This window comes from Triticum dicoccoides, chromosome 6B (genome assembly GCF_002162155.2).
Source record: "Triticum dicoccoides isolate Atlit2015 ecotype Zavitan chromosome 6B, WEW_v2.0, whole genome shotgun sequence".
Lineage (NCBI taxonomy): Eukaryota > Viridiplantae > Streptophyta > Magnoliopsida > Poales > Poaceae > Triticum > Triticum dicoccoides.
Window position 1 is genome coordinate 136,963,175 of NC_041391.1, and position 20,129 is coordinate 136,983,303.

A 20,129-nucleotide genomic window follows, 5' to 3' on the forward strand; every position below is an offset into this window, starting at 1 on the left:
GACGTCCGTCGGCCAGTTTTTCCCTGTGTCCACGTACAACCCGTTCACGGGTCCGTGTACGTGGCGTGTGCGTTGTACGTGGTTTTGCCCAGTTTTCCATGGCGCGCGTCCACTTCCGTCCACGACCGCCGTCGGCCAGTTTTTTCCCGTGTCCACGTACAGCCCGTTCACGGGTCCGTGTAAGGGTCCGTGTACGTGGCGTGTGCCACGTACATGGTTTTGCCCTGTTTTCCATGGCGCGCGTCCACTTCCGTCCACGACCGCCGTCAGCCAGTTTTTTCCCGTGTCCACGTACAGCCCGTTCACGGGTCCGTGTAAGTGTCCGTGTACGTGGCGTGTGCCACATACGTGGTTTTGCCTAGTTTTCCATGGTGCGCGTCCACTTCCTGAAGGAAATATGCCCTAGAGGCAATAATAAAGTTATTATTTATTTCCTTATAATCATGATAAATGTTTATTATTCATGCTAGAATTGTATTTTCCGGAAACATAATACATGTGTGAATACATAGACAAACAGAGTGTCACTAGTATGCCTCTACTTGACTAGCTCGTTAATCAAAGATGGTTATGTTTCCTAACCATGAACAATGAGTTGTTATTTGATTAACGAGGTCACATCATTAGTAGAATGATCTGGTTGACATGACCCATTCCATTAGCTTAGCACCTGATCGTTTAGTATGTTGCTATTGCTTTCTTCATGACTTATACATGTTCCTATGACTATGAGATTATGCAACTCCCGTTTACCGGAGGAACACTTTGGGTACTACCAAACGTCACAACGTAAATGGGTGATTATAAAGGAGTACTACAGGTGTCTCCAATGGTCGATGTTGGGTTGGCGTATTTCGAGATTAGGATTTGTCACTCCGATTGTCGGAGAGGTATCTCTGGGCCCTCTCGGTAATACACATCACATAAGCCTTGCAAGCATTACAACTAATATGTTAATTGTGAGATGATGTATTACGGAACGAGTAAAGAGACTTGCCGGTAACGAGATTGAACTAGGTATTGGATACCGACGATCGAATCTCGGGCAAGTAACATACCGATGACAAAGGGAACAACGTATGTTGTTATGCGGTCTGACCGATAAAGATCTTCGTAGAATATGTAGGAGCCAATATGGGCATCCAGGTCCCGCTATTGGTTATTGACCGGAGACGTGTCTCGATCATGTCTACATTGTTCTCGAACCCGTAGGGTCCGCACGCTTAAGGTTACGATGACAGTTATATCATGAGTTTACATGTTTTGATGTACCGAAGGAGTTCGGAGTCCCGGATGAGATCGGGGACATGACGAGGAGTCTCGAAATGGTCGAGACGTAAAGATTCATATATTGGATGATATGGTTAGGCCAAGGGGTCAAGCCCATGAGGCTTTAGGTCAGTGCAAAAGGAGTTTTGCGGAGGCCAGGGGGCCAAACGCCGGAGACCCTGGCGTCTGGCCCTGGGCTAGACGCCGAGGCCCATGGCGTCTGGGCCAGACGCCAAGGATTGTGGCGTTTGGTCCTGGAGTCCGAGTGGGACTCTTGCCTTTCGGGCAAAACCGATTTTGAGGAGGCTTTTGCTCCAAGTTTCGACCCCGGGGCTCAACATATAAATAGAGGGGCAGGGCTAGCACCAAAGGGACAACAAGTTGATCCACGTGATCTATTCCTTAGCCGTGTGCGGCGCCCCCAGCCACCATATTCCTCGATAATACTGTAGTGGAGTTTAGGCGAAGCCCTGCTGCTGTAGCTCATCAAGATTGTCACCACGCCGTCGTGCTGACGGAACTCTTCCCCGACACTTTGCTGGATCGGAGTCCGGGGATCGTCATCGAGCTGAACGTGTGCTCGAACTCGGAGGTGCCGTAGTTTCGGTGCTTGATCGGTTGGATCGAGAAGACGTACGACTACTTCCTCTACGTCGTGTCATTGCTTCCGCAGTCGGTCTGCGTTGGGTACATAGACAATACTCTCCCCTCGTTGCTATGCATCACATGATCTTGCGTGTGCGTAGGAAATTTTTTGAAATTACTACGAAACCCAACAGTGGCATCCGAGCCTAGGTTATTTATGTTGATGTTATATGCACGAGTAGAACACAAGTGAGTTGTGGACGATACAAGTCATACTGCCTACCAGCATGTCATACTTTGGTTCGGCGGTATTGTTGGACGAGACGACCCGGACCAACCTTACGCGTACGCTTACGCGAGACCGGTTCCCTCGACGTGCTTTGCACATAGATGGCTTGCGGGCGACTGTCTCTCCAACTTTAGTTGAACCGAGTATGGCTACGCCCGGTCCTTGAGAAGGTTAAAACGGAGTCTATTTGACAAACTATCGTTGTGGTTTTGATGCGTAGGTGAGATTGGTTCTTACTTAAGCCTGTAGCAGCCACGTAAAACATGCAACAACAAAGTAGAGGACGTCTAACTTGTTTTTGCAGGGCATGTTGTGATGGTCAAGGCATGATGCTGAATTTTATTGTATGAGATGATCATGTTTTGTAACCAAGTTATCGGCAACTGGCAGGAGCCATATGGTTGTCGCTTTATTGTATGCAATGCAATCGCGATGTAATGCTTTACTTTATTACTAAACGGTAGTGATAGTCGTGGAAGCATAAGATTGGCGAGACGACAACGATGCTACGATGGAGATCAAGGTGTCGCGCCGGTGACGATGGTGATCATGACGGTGCTTCGGAGATGGAGATCACAAGCACAAGATGATGATGGCCATATCATATCACTTATATTGATTGCATGTGATGTTTATCTTTTTATGCATCTTATCTTGCTTTGATTGACGGTAGCATTATAAGATGATCTCTCACTAAATTATCAAGAAGTGTTCTCCCTGAGTATGCACCGTTGCAAAAGTTCTTTGTGCTGAGACACCACGTGATGATCGGGTGTGATAGGCTCTACGTTCAAATACAACGGGTGCAAAACAGTTGCGCACGCAGAATACTCAGGTTAAACTTGACGAGCCTAGCATATGCAGATATGGCCTCGGAACACGGAGACCGAAAGGTCGAGCGTGAATCATATAGTAGATATGATCAACATAATGATGTTCACCGATGAAACTACTCCATCTCACGTGATGATCGGACATGGTTTAGTTGATTTGGATCACGTGATCACTTAGAGGATTAGAGGGATGTCTATCTAAGTGGGAGTTCTTTAATAATATGATTAATTGAACTTTAAATTTATCATGAACTTAGTCCCTGATAGTATCTTGCTTGTTTATGTTGATTGTAGATAGATGGCTCGTGCTGTTGTTCCGTTAAATTTTAATGCGTTCCTTGAGAAAGCAAAGTTGAAAGATGATGGTAGCAATTACACGGACTGGGTCCGTAACTTGAGGATTATCCTCATTGCTGCACAGAAGAATTACGTCCTGGAAGCACCGCTGGGTGCCAGGCTTGCTGCTGGAGCAACGCCAGATGTTATGAACGTCTGGCAGAGCAAAGCTGATGACTACTCGATAGTTCAGTGTGCCATGCTTTACGGCTTAGAATCGGGACTTCAACGACGTTTTGAACGTCATGGAGCATATGAGATGTTCCAGGAGTTGAAGTTAATATTTCAAGCAAATGCCCGGATTGAGAGATATGAAGTCTCCAATAAGTTCTATAGCTGCAAGATGGAAGAGAACAGTTCTGTCAGTGAGCATATACTCAAAATGTCTGGGTATAATAATCACTTGATTCAATTGGGAGTTAATCTTCCGGATGATTGCGTCATTGACAGAATTCTCCAATCACTGCCACCGAGCTACAAGAGCTTCGTGATGAACTATAATATGCAAGGGATGAACAAGACTATTCCCGAGCTCTTCGCAATGCTGAAAGCTGCGGAGGTAGAAATCAAGAAGGAGCATCAAGTGTTGATGGTTAACAAGACCACTAGTTTCAAGAAAAAGGGCAAAGGGAAGAAAAAGGGGAACTTCAAAAAGAACGGCAAGCAAGTTGCTGCTCAAGAGAAGAAACCCAAGTCTAAACCTAAGCCTGAAACTGAGTGCTTCTACTGCAAGCAGACTGGTCACTGGAAGCGGAACTGCCCCAAGTATTTGGCGGATAAGAAGGATGGCAAGGTGAACAAAGGTATATGTGATATACATGTTATTGATGTGTACCTTACCAATGCTCGCAGTAGCACCTGGGTATTTGATACTGGTTCTGTTGCTAATATTTGCAACTCGAAACAGGGGCTACGGATTAAGCGAAGATTGGCTAAGGACGAGGTGACGATGCGCGTGGGAAACGGTTCCAAAGTCGATGTGATCGCAGTCGGCACGCTACCTCTACATCTACCTTCGGGATTAATATTAGACCTAAATAATTGTTATTTGGTGCCAGCGTTGAGCATGAACATTATATCTGGATCTTGTTTAATGCGAGACGGTTATTCATTTAAATCAGAGAATAATGGTTGTCCTATTTATATGAGTAATATCTTTTATGGTCATGCACCCTTGAAGAGTGGTCTATTCTTACTAAATCTCGATAGTAGTAATACACATATTCATAATGTTGAAACCAAAAGATACAGAGTTGATAATGAAAGTGCAACTTATTTGTGGCACTGTCGTTTAGGTCATATCGGTGTAAAACGCATGAAGAAACTCCATACTAATGGACTTTTGGAACCACTTGATTATGAAGCACTTGGTACTTGCGAACCGTGCCTCATGGGCAAGATGACTAAAACACCGTTCTCCGGTACTATGGAGAGAGCAACAGATTTGTTGGAAATCATACATACCGATGTATGTGGTCCGATGAATATTGAGGCTCGTGGCGGATATCGTTATTTTCTCACCTTCACAGATGATTTGAGCAGATATGGATATATCTACTTAATGAAGCATAAGTCTGAAACATTTGAAAAGTTCAAAGAATTTCAGAGTGAAGTTGAAAATCATCGTAACAAGAAAATAAAGTTTCTACGATCTGATCGTGGAGGAGAATATTTGAGTTACGAGTTTGGTGTACATTTGAAAAACTGTGGAATAGTTTCGCAACTCACGCCACCCGGAACACCACAGCGTAATGGTGTGTCCGAACGTCGTAATCGTACTTTATTAGATATGGTACGATCTATGATGTCTCTTACTGATTTACCGCTATCATTTTGGGGTTATGCTTTAGAGACGGCCGCATTCACGTTAAATAGGGCACCATCAAAATCCGTTGAGACGACGCCTTATGAACTATGGTTTGGCAAGAAACCAAAGTTGTCGTTTCTTAAAGTTTGGGGCTGCGATGCTTATGTGAAAAAGCTTCAACCTGATAAGCTCGAACCCAAATCTGAGAAATGTGTATTCATAGGATACCCAAAGGAAACTGTTGGGTACACCTTCTATCACAGATCCGAAGGCAAAACATTTGTTGCTAAGAATGGATCATTTCTAGAGAAGGAGTTTCTCTCGAAAGAAGTGAGTGGGAGGAAAGTAGAACTTGATGAGGTAACTGTACCTGCTCCCTTACTGGAAAGTAGTTCATCACAGAAAACTGTTTCAGTGACACCTACACCAGTTAGTGAGGAAGCCAATGATAATGATCATGAAACTTCAGATCAAGATACTACTGAACTTCGTAGATCAACCAGAGTAAGATCCGCACCAGAGTGGTACGGTAATCCTGTTCTGGAGGTCATGCTACTAGATCATGATGAACCTACGAACTATGAAGAAGCGATGATGAGCCCAGATTCCGCAAAGTGGCTAGAAGCCATGAAATCTGAGATGGGATCCATGTATGAGAACAAAGTATGGACTTTGGTTGACTTGCCCGATGATCGGCAAGCGATTGAGAATAAATGGATCTTTAAGAAGAAGACTGACGCTGATGGTAATGTTACTGTCTACAAAGCTCGACTAGTCGCAAAAGGTTTTCGGCAAGTTCAAGGAATTGACTACGATGAGACCTTCTCACCCGTAGCGATGCTTAAGTCCGTCCGAATCATGTTAGCAATTGCCGCATTTTATGATTATGAAATTTGGCAAATGGATGTCAAAACTGCATTCCTGAATGGATTCCTGGAAGAAGAGTTGTATATGATGCAACCAGAAGGTTTTGTCGATCCAAAGGGAGCTAACAAAGTGTGCAAGCTCCAGCGATCCATTTATGGACTGGTGCAAGCCTCTCGGAGTTGGAATAAACGTTTTGATAGTGTGATCAAAGCATTTGGTTTTATACAGACTTTCGGAGAAGACTGTATTTACAAGAAAGTGAGTGGGAGCTCTGTAGCATTTCTGATATTATATGTGGATGACATATTACTGATTGGAAATGATATAGAATTTCTGGATAGCATAAAGGGATACTTGAATAAAAGTTTTTCAATGAAAGACCTCGGTGAAGCTGCTTACATATTAGGCATTAAGATCTATAGAGACAGATCAAGACGCTTAATTGGACTTTCACAAAGCACATACCTTGACAAAATTTTGAAGAAATTCAAAATGGATCAAGCAAAGAAAGGGTTCTTGCCTGTGTTACAAGGTGTGAAATTGAGTAAGACTCAATGCCCGACCACTGCAGAAGATAGAGAGAATATGAATGATGTTCCCTATGCATCAGCCATAGGCTCTATCATGTATGCAATGATGTGTACCAGACCTGATGTGTGCCTTGCTATAAGTTTAGCAGGGAGGTACCAAAGTAATCCAGGAATGGATCACTGGACAGCGGTCAAGAACATCCTGAAATACCTGAAAAGGACTAAGGATATGTTTCTCGTATATGGAAGTGACAAAGAGCTCATCGTAAAAGGTTACGTTGATGCAAGCTTTGACACTGATCCGGACGATTCTAAATCGCAAACCGGATACGTGTTTACATTAAACGGTGGAGCTGTCAGTTGGTGCAGTTCTAAACAAAGCGTCGTAGCGGGATCTACATGTGAAGCGGAATACATAGCTGCTTCGGAAGCAGCAAATGAAGGAGTCTGGATGAAGGAGTTCATATCCGATCTAGGTGTCATACCTAGTGCATCGGGTCCAATGAAAATCTTTTGTGACAATACTGGTGCAATTGCCTTGGCAAAGGAATCCAGATTTCACAAAAGGACCAAACACATCAAGAGACGCTTCAACTCCATCCGGGATCTAGTCCAGGTGGGAGACATAGAGATTTGCAAGATACATACGGATCTGAATATTGCAGACCCGTTGACTAAAGCCTCTTCCACGAGCAAAACATGATCAGCACCAAAGCTCCATGGGTGTTAGATTCATTATAGTGTAATCTAGATTATTGACTCTAGTGCAAGTGGGAGACTGAAGGAAATATGCCCTAGAGGCAATAATAAAGTTATTATTTATTTCCTTATAATCATGATAAATGTTTATTATTCATGCTAGAATTGTATTTTCCGGAAACATAATACATGTGTGAATACATAGACAAACAGAGTGTCACTAGTATGCCTCTACTTGACTAGCTCGTTAATCAAAGATGGTTATGTTTCCTAACCATGAACAATGAGTTGTTATTTGATTAACGAGGTCACATCATTAGTAGAATGATCTGATTGACATGACCCATTCCATTAGCTTAGCACCTGATCGTTTAGTATGTTGCTATTGCTTTCTTCATTACTTATACATGTTCCTATGACTATGAGATTATGCAACTCCCGTTTACCGGAGGAACACTTTGGGTACTACCAAACGTCACAACGTAAATGGGTGATTATAAAGGAGTACTACAGGTGTCTCCAATGGTCGATGTTGGGTTGGCGTATTTCGAGATTAGGATTTGTCACTCCGATTGTCGGAGAGGTATCTCTGGGCCCTCTCGGTAATACAAATCACATAAGCCTTGCAAGCATTACAACTAATATGTTAGTTGTGAGATGATGTATTACGGAACGAGTAAAGAGACTTGCCGGTAACGAGATTGAACTAGGTATTGGATACCGACGATCGAATCTCGGGCAAGTAACATACCGATGACAAAGGGAACAACGTATGTTGTTATGCGGTCTGACCGATAAAGATCTTCGTAGAATATGTAGGAGCCAATATGGGCATCCAGGTCCCGCTATTGGTTATTGACCAGAGACGTGTCTCGGTCATGTCTACATTGTTCTCGAACCCGTAGGGTCCGCACGCTTAAGGTTACGATGACAGTTATATTATGAGTTTATGCATTTTGATGTACCGAAGGTTGTTCGGAGTCCCGGATGTGGTCACGGACATGACGAGGAGTCTCGAAATGGTCGAGACGTAAAGATTGATATATTGGAAGCCTATGTTTGGACATCGGAAGTGTTCCGGGTGAAATCGGGATTTTACCGGGTTACCGGGAGGTTACCGGAACCCCCCGGGAGCCATATGGGCCTTCATGGGCCTTAGTGGAAAGGAGAAAGGGGCAGCCCAAGGTGGCTGCGCCTCTTCCCCCTCCCCTAGTCCTATTAGGACTAGGAGAAGGTGGCCGACCCCCCTTCTCTCCCTTCCCCTCCGAGGAATCCTAGTTGGACTAGGATTGGAGGAGGAATCCTACTCCCAGAGGGAGTAGGACTCTCCTGCGCCTCCCTCTTTGGCCGGCCAGCCTCCCCTCCTCTCCTCCTTTATATACTGAGGCAGGGGCACCTCTAAACACACAAGTTGACACAAGTTGATCCACGTGATCAATTCCTTAGCCGTGTGCGGTGCCCCCTGCCACCATATTCCTCGATAATACTGTAGCGGAGTTTAGGCGAAGCCCTGCTGCTGTAGTTCATCAAGATCGTCACCACGCCGTCGTGCTGACGGAACTCTTCCCCGACACTTTGCTGGATCGGAGTCCGGGGATCGTCATCGAGCTGAACGTGTGCTCGAACTCGGAGGTGCCGTAGTTTCGGTGCTTGATCGGTTGGATCGTGAAGACGTACGACTACTTCCTCTACGTCGTGTCATCGCTTCCGCAGTCGGTCTGCGTAGGGTACGTAGACAACACTCTCCTCTCGTTGCTATGCATCACATGATCCTGTGTGCGCGTAGGAAAATTTTTGAAATTACTACGAAACCCAACACTTCCGTCCACGACGGTCGCCGGCCAGTTTTTTTCCGTGTCCACGTACAGCCCGATCACCGGTCCGTGTACGTGGTGTGTGCCACATACGTGGTTTTGCCCAATTTTTCATGGCGCGCGGCCACTTCCGTCCACGACCGACGTCGGCCACTTTTTTCCCGTGTCCACGTACAGCCCGTTCACGGGTCCGTGTAAGGGTCCGTGTACGTGGCGTGTGCCACGTACGTGGTTTTGCCCAGTTTTCCATGGCGCGCGTCCACTTCCGTTCACGATGGCCGTCGGCCACTTTTTTCGAGTTTGGTCGATTAAGCCCTGAAGATGACCTCAAATGGAAAACTTAAATACACGGATTGTCTTCGTCTCATCGAAACGATCGATTTTGAAATATACAAATCGTTCCAATCCGAGTTCGTATGCAAAAGTTAGAGCGATCGAAATGTAGCCCTGCCAGGAGGCAAAATATGGCGCGCCCCACCAGACGCCGTGTCTGATTGGTAGCGCGAGTACACAGATATTTTGTGCGAGCTATTTGACTCTCAAGATGACCTCTGATCGAAAAATGTTTAACATGAAAGTTGTTCGTATCGTCGAAACGGTCAAGATTGCTTTTGGACTCGTTTTCATCCGAGGTCGTTTACCACCACAAAAAAGACCCGCAAGGTGCAGTCAGTTTAAACCAAACAGTTTTGGAAAGTTCGGACAAGACCAATCCAAATTTGACTAGGGTTTTGGACGTGAATCCAAGCATTTTCCTTGCACGGGAAGTCCAGCCGCCTCTTATATACCCAGGGCGTGACGGCCGATTGAACAACACACAATCGATCAATTCATCTACCACTTTTTATCTTTTATCTTTTCTCCTTAACCTAGTTCTTCTTCTTCCTCGTTTTTCGTTTGTTCTTCTTGTTGCAGGGCGGTGAACCTTGAGGCCCTAGGGGCGGTCAGGCCGATCTAGGGCAGCCCATAGCCACCGCACGCCCTGACGGGGTCCCTCCCAGGCGTGTCGGGTTTCAGGTCTTCAAAAGCACCCGCCAGATTGCCTGCGTACCGCGCTTCTGGACGGGTCTCCTTCGACGTGAGCTGCGGTGCATCACCCTCGGCATTGGAGGTACACGGTGACGTGTTCGTGTGCGAACACACTTTTTGGCGACTCCGCTGGGGAACGAACCCAGAATCTCTGGTTTCGCAGACCAGAGCCTTAGGGGCCCTAGAAACTCGAGGCCCTAGGGGCGATCAGGTTGACCTAGGGTAGCCCATAGCCGCCGCGCGCCCTGACGGGGTCTCTCCCGAGTGTGTGGGGTTTCGGGTCCTCAAAAGCATCCGCCGGATTGCCTGCGTACCGCGCTTCCGGCCGGGTCTCTTTCAACGTGAGCTGCAGTGCATCACCCTCGGTGTTGGAGGTACACGGTGACGTGTTCGTGTGCGAACACACTTTTTGGCGACTCCGCTGGGGACGAAGCTTCGAACGGTCTCCGGCCCGTTCTTGCTACGAAGAGATCGTCATCTAGGGTTTGCAGTCTACAAAGGTAATATGAATAACCAATCCCTTTATGTAGATGCAAATAATTCATATGGTGTTACTAGATCGTTCAATGAGTATACTCTATCGGCCAACCCTAGTTTTTTCAATCATGCAACTAACTATGTGCAAGGGCCAATTCAAAGTAATTTATATACTTCAACTTCTTATGATATTAGTAACATGCACCATATGTATACCAACTCACATGCATCGGCAACCCAGCAAATTCATATGCCGATGAGCAACATGATGAGTTCGATTAATCAATTTGAAACACCCCAAGTTAGAATTTCCAATGCCATGCAAGAAAGTGTTTCACCCTTTTATTCATCGGCAACTAATGTGCAATATAGTAATCCAACCATGCTGATGAATGAGAGAATTGGCCATGCTACTAGTGGCTATTCGGCCAGTTACTCTCAACCGTCATATGCTACACCTCATGTTAGTAATTTTTCGGCACCATACACAACTATAGATGCTCATAATTCGGCACTGAAATTTTCCATGCAAGGAGCCCAGTGTTGGGGAACGTAGTAATTTCAAAAAAATTCCTTTTTCTCCTCCTTCTTCTTCTCCTTGGTATTTTCAAATAGCAGCGGCTTGAGTGGATGGCTGAGAGGCCTCTCTGTCGCGGCCACGAGGTGGCCGGTCGGCTATGTCATGCGCTGGTGATGTAGGTTTAGGTGTTTCCTCCTCTAATCGGGGTAGCTGCCTGCGCTTTGGGTAGCTCTTGGAGGGGCGTCCGAGTTCGTACTCTTCGGCCACAAGGACTTCAGTCCATCTGTCGGCTAGCAAGTCTTGGTCAGCTCTAAGCTGCTGCTGTTTTTCTTGAGGCTGCTCGCCGTGGCCATAAGCCTGCGTTTGAAACGCTCTTGTTCGATGGGATCCTCAGGCACGACAAATTCGTCGTCATCGAGGCTTGCCTCGTCTTCGGAGGGAGGCATGTAATTATCGTCCTCTACCTCTCTGTCTGCCGCTCTCTCATGAGGGCTGGCTTCTCCATCCTCCTGTGCTGAATCCATCTGGAGGGGGTTATCTTCGGCACTGTCCGGGGTGTTATTATCTCCCGCACCGGAATCGCCGTTTTTGCTCTGGTGGGATTTAGAGCGGCGCCGCTGACGTCGGCGCTTAGGCTGCTTCTTGGAGGGGTCATCCTCCGTTGTTCCATCGCCATTCCCTTCTTTTGGAGTGTCCACCATGTATATGTCGTATGATGAGGTGGCCTTCCAATGCGTAGAGGCGCTGGGTCTTGGTCGTCTCCTGCATCGGCGTCCATACCGTCGATGTCTTCGCAGTCGAAGTCGAGCATGTCGGTTAAATCATCGACAATGGTTACGAAGTGGGTGGTGGGTGGGCTTTGAATTTCTTCGTCGTCCGCATCCCAACCTTGCTGACCATAGTCCGGCTAGGGCTCTCCTGATAAAGAGAGAGACTTTAGTGAATTCAGAATGTCGCCAAAGGGCGAGTGCTGAAAGATGTCCGCGGTGGTGAACTCCATGATCGGCGCCCAATCGGGTTCGATCGGCAGGGGCGCGGAAGGTTCGGAGTTCGGAAAGGAGTCCAACACCTTGGAGTCACGAGCTTTGCAAAGGACAAGGCTAATGTTCGGCTCGATCGCCGTAGAGATTGCTGCCCCCGAGGAGATGTCCAGCCACCCGTCCTCGATTGGCGCAGTCGGCTCCGAACTAAGGGTCAGAGCGGACACTGGGGCGACCTCCTGGGCACTGTTCGGTGGCAGAGCTAGATCATGCCCATCGTGACAGTGCGGCACGCTCGGCCGTGGCTCGAACCCGTCGAAGATCAAGTCTCCATGGATGTCAGCCATGTAGTTCAAACTTCCAAATCTGACCTGATGGCCAGGGGCATAGCTTTCGATCTGCTCCAGATGGCCAAGCGAATTGGCCCGCAGTGCAAAGCCACCGAATACGAAGATCTGTCCGGGGAGAAAAGTCTCACCCTGGACCACGTCGTTGTTGATGATCGGAGGATCCATCGGGCCTAAAGATGACGACACAGAGGAACTCTCAATCAAAGCACCAATGTCAGTGTCAAAACTGGCGGATCTCGGGTAGGGGGTCCCGAACTGTGCGTCTAGGCGGATGGTAACAGGAGACAAGGGACATGATGTTTTTACCCAGGTTCGGACCCTCTCGATGGAGGTAAAACCCTACTCCTACTTGATTAATATTGATGATATGGGTAGTACAAGAGTGGATCTACCACGAGATCAGAGAGGCTAAACCCTAGAAGCTAGCCTATGGTATGATTGTTGTTCGTCCTACGGACTAAAACCCTCCGGTTTATATAGACACCGGAGAGGGCTAGGGTTACACAGAGTCGGTTACAATGGGAGGAGATCTACATATCCGTATCGCCAAGCTTGCCTTCCACGCCAAGGAAAGTCCCATCCGGACACGGGACGAAGTCTTCAATCTTGTATCTTCATAGTCCAGGAGTCCGGCCAAAGGTTATAGTCCGTTCATCCGGACACCCCCTAATCCGGGACTCCCTCAGACGGGGTTGCCGGCACACGACTTGGTGTTTCTTGATGTGTCTTTGGTGCTAGCCCTGCCCCTCTATTTATATGTTGAGCCTTGGGGTCGAAACTTGGAGTAAAAGCCTCCACAAAGTCGGTTTCACCCAAAAGGCAAGAGTCCTTCTCGGACTCCAGGGCCAGACGCCACGGTTCCCGGCGTCTGGACCCAGACGCCAGGGACCCTGGCGTCTGGCCCCTGGACTCCGCAAAACTTCCTTTTGCGCTTTCCAAAAACCTTGTGGGCTTTACCCTTTGGCCCAAATAACGTGTTCTCGTACCCAAACATTTCGGGAAACATCCAGAACCCCTTCCGGTGAATTACGGAACCCTTCCGGAGATCAAACACTATTATTCCATATATCAAACTTTATCTCCGGACCATTCCGGAGTTCCTCGTCAAGTCCATGATCTCATCCGAGACTCCGAACAACATTCAGTTACCAACATACATAACTCATATAATACTATATCGTCAATGAAACGTTAAGCGTGCGGACCCTACGGGTTCGAGAACTATGTAGACATGACCGAGACACCTCTCTTGTCAATAACCAATAGCGGGACCTGGATGCCCATATTGGCTCCTACATATTCTACAAATATCTTTATTGGTCAGACCGCATAACAACATACGTTGTTCCCTTTGTCACCGGTATGTTACTTGCCCGAGATTCGATCGTCGGTATCTCAATACCTAGTTCAATGTCATTACCGGCAAGTCTCTTTACTCGTTACGTAATACATCATCCCGCAACTAACTTATTAGTTGCAATGCTTGCAAGGCTTATAGTGATGTGCATTACAGAGTGGGCCCAAAGATACCTCTCCGACAATCGGAGTGACAAATCCTAATCTCGAAATACGCCAACCCAACATGTACCTTCGGAGACACCTGTAGAACACCTTTATAATCACCCAGTTATGTTGTGACGTTTGGTAGCACACAAAGTGTTCCTCCGGTAAACGGGAGTTGCATAATCTCATAGTCATAGGAACATGTATAAGTCATGAAGAAAGCAATAGCAACATACTAAACGATCATGTGCTAAGCTAATGGAATGGGTCATGGTAATCACATCATTCTCCTAATGATGTGATCCGTTAATCAAATAACAACTCATGTCTAGCTATGGCTAGGAAACATAACCATCTTTGATCAACGAGCTAGTCAAGTAGAGGCATACTAGTGACAATCTGTTTGTCTATGTATTCACACATGTATTATGTTTCCGGTTAATACAATTCTAGCATGAATAATAAACATTTATCATGAAATAAGGAAATAAATAATAACTTTATTATTGCCTCTAGGGCATATTTCCTTCAGTCTCCCACTTGCACTAGAGTCAATAATCTAGTTCACATCACCATGTGATTTAACAGCAATATCCTCATCTGTATGTGGTTAACGCCCATAGTTCACATCGTCATGTGACCATAACCCGAAGGGTTTACTAGAGTCAATAACCTAGCTCACATCACTATGTGATTAACACCCAAAGAGTACAAAGGTATGATCATGTTTTGTTCGTGAGAGAAATTTAGTCAACGGGTCTGTCACATACAGAGCCGTATGTATTTTGCAAATATTCTATGTCTTGAATGCTTTACTATTAGATCAAAATTGTATTCCTTTGCCAAACTCATAGCAAGGTATACAATAAGTCTCGTTCACAGCATAACATACTTTATAGAACCTATGACTGAGGCATAGGGAATGACTTTTCATTCTCTTTCTATTTTCTGCCATGGTCGGGTCTTGATTCTTACTCAACTTCACACCTTGCAACACAGGCAAGAACTCTTTCTTTGACTGTTCCATTTTGAACTACTTCAAAATCTTGTCAAGGTATGTATTCATTGAAAAATCTTATCAAGCGTCTTGATCTATCTCTACAGATCTTGATGCTCAATGTGTAAGCAGCTTCACCGAGGTTTTTCTTTGAAAAACTCCTTTCAAACACTCCTTTATGCTTTCCAGAAAATTCTACATCATTTACGATCAACAATATGTCATTCACATATACTTATCAGAAAGGCTGTAGTGCTCCCACTTACTTTCCTGTAAATACACGCCTTTCCAAAAGTCTGTATAAAACCATATGCTTTGATCAACTCATCAAAGCGTATATTCCAACTCCGAGATGCTTGCACCAGTCCATTGATGGATTGCTGGAGCTTGCACACTTTGTTAGCACCGTTCGGATTGACAAAACCTTCTAGTTGCATCATATACAACTCTTATTTAATAAATCCATTAAGGAATGTAGTTTTGACATCCATTTGCCAGATTTCATAAAATGTGGCAATTGCTAACATGATTCAGACAGACTTAAGCATTATTACGAGTGAGAATATCTCATCGTATTCAACACCTTGAACTTGTCGAAAACCTTTCGCAACAAGTCGAGATTTGTAGATAGTAACACTACTATCAGTGTCCGTCTTCCTCTAGAAGATCCATTTATTTAACTTGGCTTGCTGATCATCGAGCAAGTCAACCAAAGTCCATACTTTGTTCTCATACATGGATCCTATCTCAGATTTTATGGCTTCAAGCCATTTCGCGGAATCTAGGCTCACCATTGCTTCCTCATAGTTCGTAGGTTCATCATGGTCTAGTAACATGACTTCCAGAACAGGATTACCGTACCACTCTGGTGCGGATCTTACTCTGGAATACCTACGTGGTTCGGTAGTAACTTGATCTGAAGCTTTATGATCATCATCATTAGCTTCCTTACTAATTAGTGTAGGAATCACAAGAACTGATTTCTGTGATGAACTACTTTCCAATAAGGGAGCAGGTACAGTTACCTCATCAAGTTCTACTTTCCTCCCACTCACTTCTTTCGAGAGAAACTCCTTCTCTAGAAAGGATCCATCTTAGCAACGAATAACTTGCCTTCGGATCTATGATAGAAGGTGTACCCAACAGTTTCCTTTGGGTATTCTATGAAGATGCACTTCTCCGATTTAGGTTCGAGCTTATCAGGTTGAAACTTTTTCACATAAGCATCGCAGCCCCAAACTTTAAGAAACGACAACTTTGGTTTCTTGCCAAACCACAGTTCATAAGGCGGCGTCTCAATGGATTTTGATGGTGCCCTATTTAAAGTGAATGAAGCTGTCTCTAATGCATAACCCCAAAACGATAGTGGTAAATCGATAAGATACATCATACATTGCATCATATCCAATAATGTGCGGTTATGACGTTTGGACACACCATTACGCTGTGGTGTTCCATGTGGCGTGAGCTGTGAAACTATTCCACATTGTTTTATATGAAGGCCAAACACGTAACTCAAATATTCTCCTCCACGATCAGATCATAGAAACTTTATTTTCTTGTTATGATGATTCTCCACTTCACTCTGAAATTCTTTGAACTTTTCAAATGTTTCAGACTTGTGTTTCATTAAGCAGATATATCAATATCTGCTCAAATCATCTGTGAAGGTCAGAAAATAACGATACTTGCCACGAGCATCAACACTCATTGGATCGCATACATCGGTATGTATTATTTCCAATAAGCCACTGACTCATTTCATTGTTCGGAAGAACGGAGTTTTAGTCATCTTTCCCAAAAGGCACGGTTCGCAAGCATCAAATGATTCATAACCAAGTGATTCCGAAAATCCATCTTTATGGAGTTTCTTCATGCGCTTTACACCGATATGACCCAAACGGCAGTGCCGCAAATAAGTTGCACTATCATTATTAACTTTGCATCTTTTGGCATCAATATTATGAATATGTGTATCACTACGATCGAGATCCAACAAACTATTTTCCTTGGGTGTATGACCATTGAAGGTTTTATTCATGTAAACAGAACAACAATTATTCTCTCACTTTAAATGAATAACCGTATTGCAATAAACATGATCAAATCATATTCATGCTCAACGCAAACACCAAATAACATTTATTTAGGTTTAACACTAATCCCGAAAGTATAGGGAGTGTGTGATGATGATCATATCAATCTTGGAACTACTTCCAACACTCATAGTCACTTCCCCACAACTAGTCTCTGTTTATTATGTAAGTCCTGTTTCGAGTTACTAATCTTAGCAACCGAACAAGTATCTAATACTCAGGGGCTACTATAAACACTAGTAAGGCACACATCAATAACATGTATATCATATATACCCTTGTTCACTTTGCCATCCTTCTTATCCACCAAATATTCAGGGCATTTCCGCTTCCAATGACCATTTTCTTTGCAGTGTAAGCACTCAGTTTTAGGCTTTGGTCCAGCTTTGGGCTTCTTCGCGGGAGTGACAACTTGCTTGTCATTCTACTTGAAGTTCCCTTTCTTTCCCTTTGCCCTTTTCTTAAAACTAGTGATCTTGTCAACCATCAACACTTGATGTTCTTTCTTGATTTCTACCTTCGTCGATTTCAACATCACGAAGAGCTCGGTAATCGTTTTCGTCATCCCTTGCATACTATAGTTCATCACAAATTTCTACTAACTTGGTGATGGTGACTAGAGAACTCTGTCAATCACTATCTTATCTGGAAGAGTAACTCCCACTTGATTCAAGCGATTGTAGTATCCAGACAATCTGAGCACATGCTCCCTAGTTGAGCGATTCTCCTCCATATTTTAGCCATAGAACTTGTTGGAGACTTCATATCTCTCAACTCGGGTATTTGCTTGAAATATTAACTTCAACTCCTGGAACATCTCATATGGTCCATGACGTTCAATGAGGATAAACCTCAGATCACGGATCCAATCCGCATCATTGCTACTAACATATTTCAACACAATTTTCTCTAGGAACATATCAAAATAAACATATGAAAGCAACAACGCAAGCTATTGATCTACAACATAATTTGCAAAAATACTACCAGGACTAAGTTCATGATAAATTTAAGTTCAATTAATCATATTACTTAAGAACTCCCACTTAGACAGACATATCTCTAGTCATGTAAGTGATCACGTGATCCAAATCAACTAAACCATGTCCGATCATCACGTGAGATGGAGTAGTTTTCAATGGTGAACATCACTATGTTGATCATATCTACTATATGATTCACCCTTGACCTTTCGGTCTCCGTGTTCTGAGGCCATATCTGTATATGCTAGTCTCGTCAAGTTTAACCTGAGTATTCCGCGTGTGCAACTGTTTTGCACCCGTTGTATTTGAACGTAGAGCCTATCACACCCGATCATCACGTGGTGTCTCAGCACGAAGAACTTTCACAACGGTGCATACTCAGGGAGAACACTTCTTGATAATTTAGTGAGAGATCATCTTAAAATGCTACCGTCAATCAAAGCAAGATAAGATGCATAAAGGATAAACATCACATGCAATCAATATAAGTGATATGATATGGCCATCATCATCTTGTGCTTGTGATCTCCATCTCCGAAGCATCGTCGTGATCACCATCGTCACCGGCGCGACACCTTGATCTCCATCGTAGCATCGTTGTTGTTACGCCATCTATTGCTTCTACAACTATCGCTACCGCTTAGTGATAAAGTAAAGCAATTACAGGGCGTTTGCATTTCATACAATATAGCGACAACCATATGGCTCCTGCCAGTTGCCGATAACTCAGTTACAAAACATGATCATCTCATACAATAAAATATAACATCACGTCTTGACCATATCACATCACAACATGCCCTGCAAAAACAAGTTAGATGTCCTCTACTTTGTTGTTGCAAATTTTACGTGGCTGCTACGGGCTGAGCAAGAACCGTTCTTACCTATGCATCAAAACCACAACGATAGTTCGTCAAGTTAGTGCTGTTTTAACCTTCGCAAGGACCGGGCGTAGCCACACTCGGTTCAACTAAAGTTGGAGAAACAGACACCCGCCAGCCACCTGTGTGCAAAGCACATTGGTTGAACCAATCTCGCGTAAGCGTACGCGTAATGTCGGTCCAGGCCGCTTCATCCAACAATACCGCCGAACCAAAGTATGACATGCTGGTAATCAGTATGACTTGTATCGCCCACAACTCACTTGTGTTCTACTCGTGCATATAACATCTATGCATAAAACCTGGCTCTGATGCCACTATTGGGGAACGTAGTAATTTCAAAAAAATTCCTACGCACACGCAAGATCATGGTGATGCATAGCAACAAGAGGGGGAGTGTATCTTCATACCCCGTAAGATCGCTAAGCGGAAGCGTTTATCAACGCGGTTGATGTAATCGTACGTCTTCATGATCCGACTGATCCAAGTACCGAACGCACATCACCTCCGATTTCTGCACACGTTCAGCTCGATGATGTCCTCACCTTCTCGATCCAGCAAGACGGGCGAAGTAGTAGATGAGTTCCGGCAGCACGATAACATGGTGACGGTGTTGGTGAAGAACAATCTCCGCAGGGCTTCGCCTAAGCACCATGGAAACTATGACGGAGGATAAACTAGAGGGGACGGTGTCGGTGTCAAAATTGGCGGATCTCGGGTAGGGGGTCCCGAACTGTGCGTCTAGGCGGATGGTAACAGGAGACAAGGGACACGATGTTTTTACCCAGGTTCGGGCCCTCTCGATGGAGGTAAAACCCTACTCCTGCTTGATTAATATTGATGATATGGGTAGTACAAGAGTAGATCTACCACGAGATCAGAGAGGCTAAACCCTAGAAGCTATCCTATGGTATGATTGTTGTCGTCCTACAGATTAAAACCCTCCGGTTTATATAGACACCGGAGAGGGCTAGGGTTACACAGAGTCGGTTACAATGGGAGAAGATCTACATATCCGTATCGCCAAGCTTGCCTTCCACGCCAAGGAAAGTCCCATCCGGACACGAGACGAAGTCTTCAATCTTGTATCTTCATAGTCCAGGAGTCCGACCAAAGGTTATAGTCCGGTCATCCAGACACCCCCTAATCCGGGACTCCCTCGGTAGCCCCTGAACCAGGCTTCAATGACGACAAGTCCGGCGCGCCAATTGTCTTCGGCATTGCAAGGCGGGTTCCTCCTCCGAATACTTCATAGAAGATTTTGAACACAAGGATAGTGTCCGG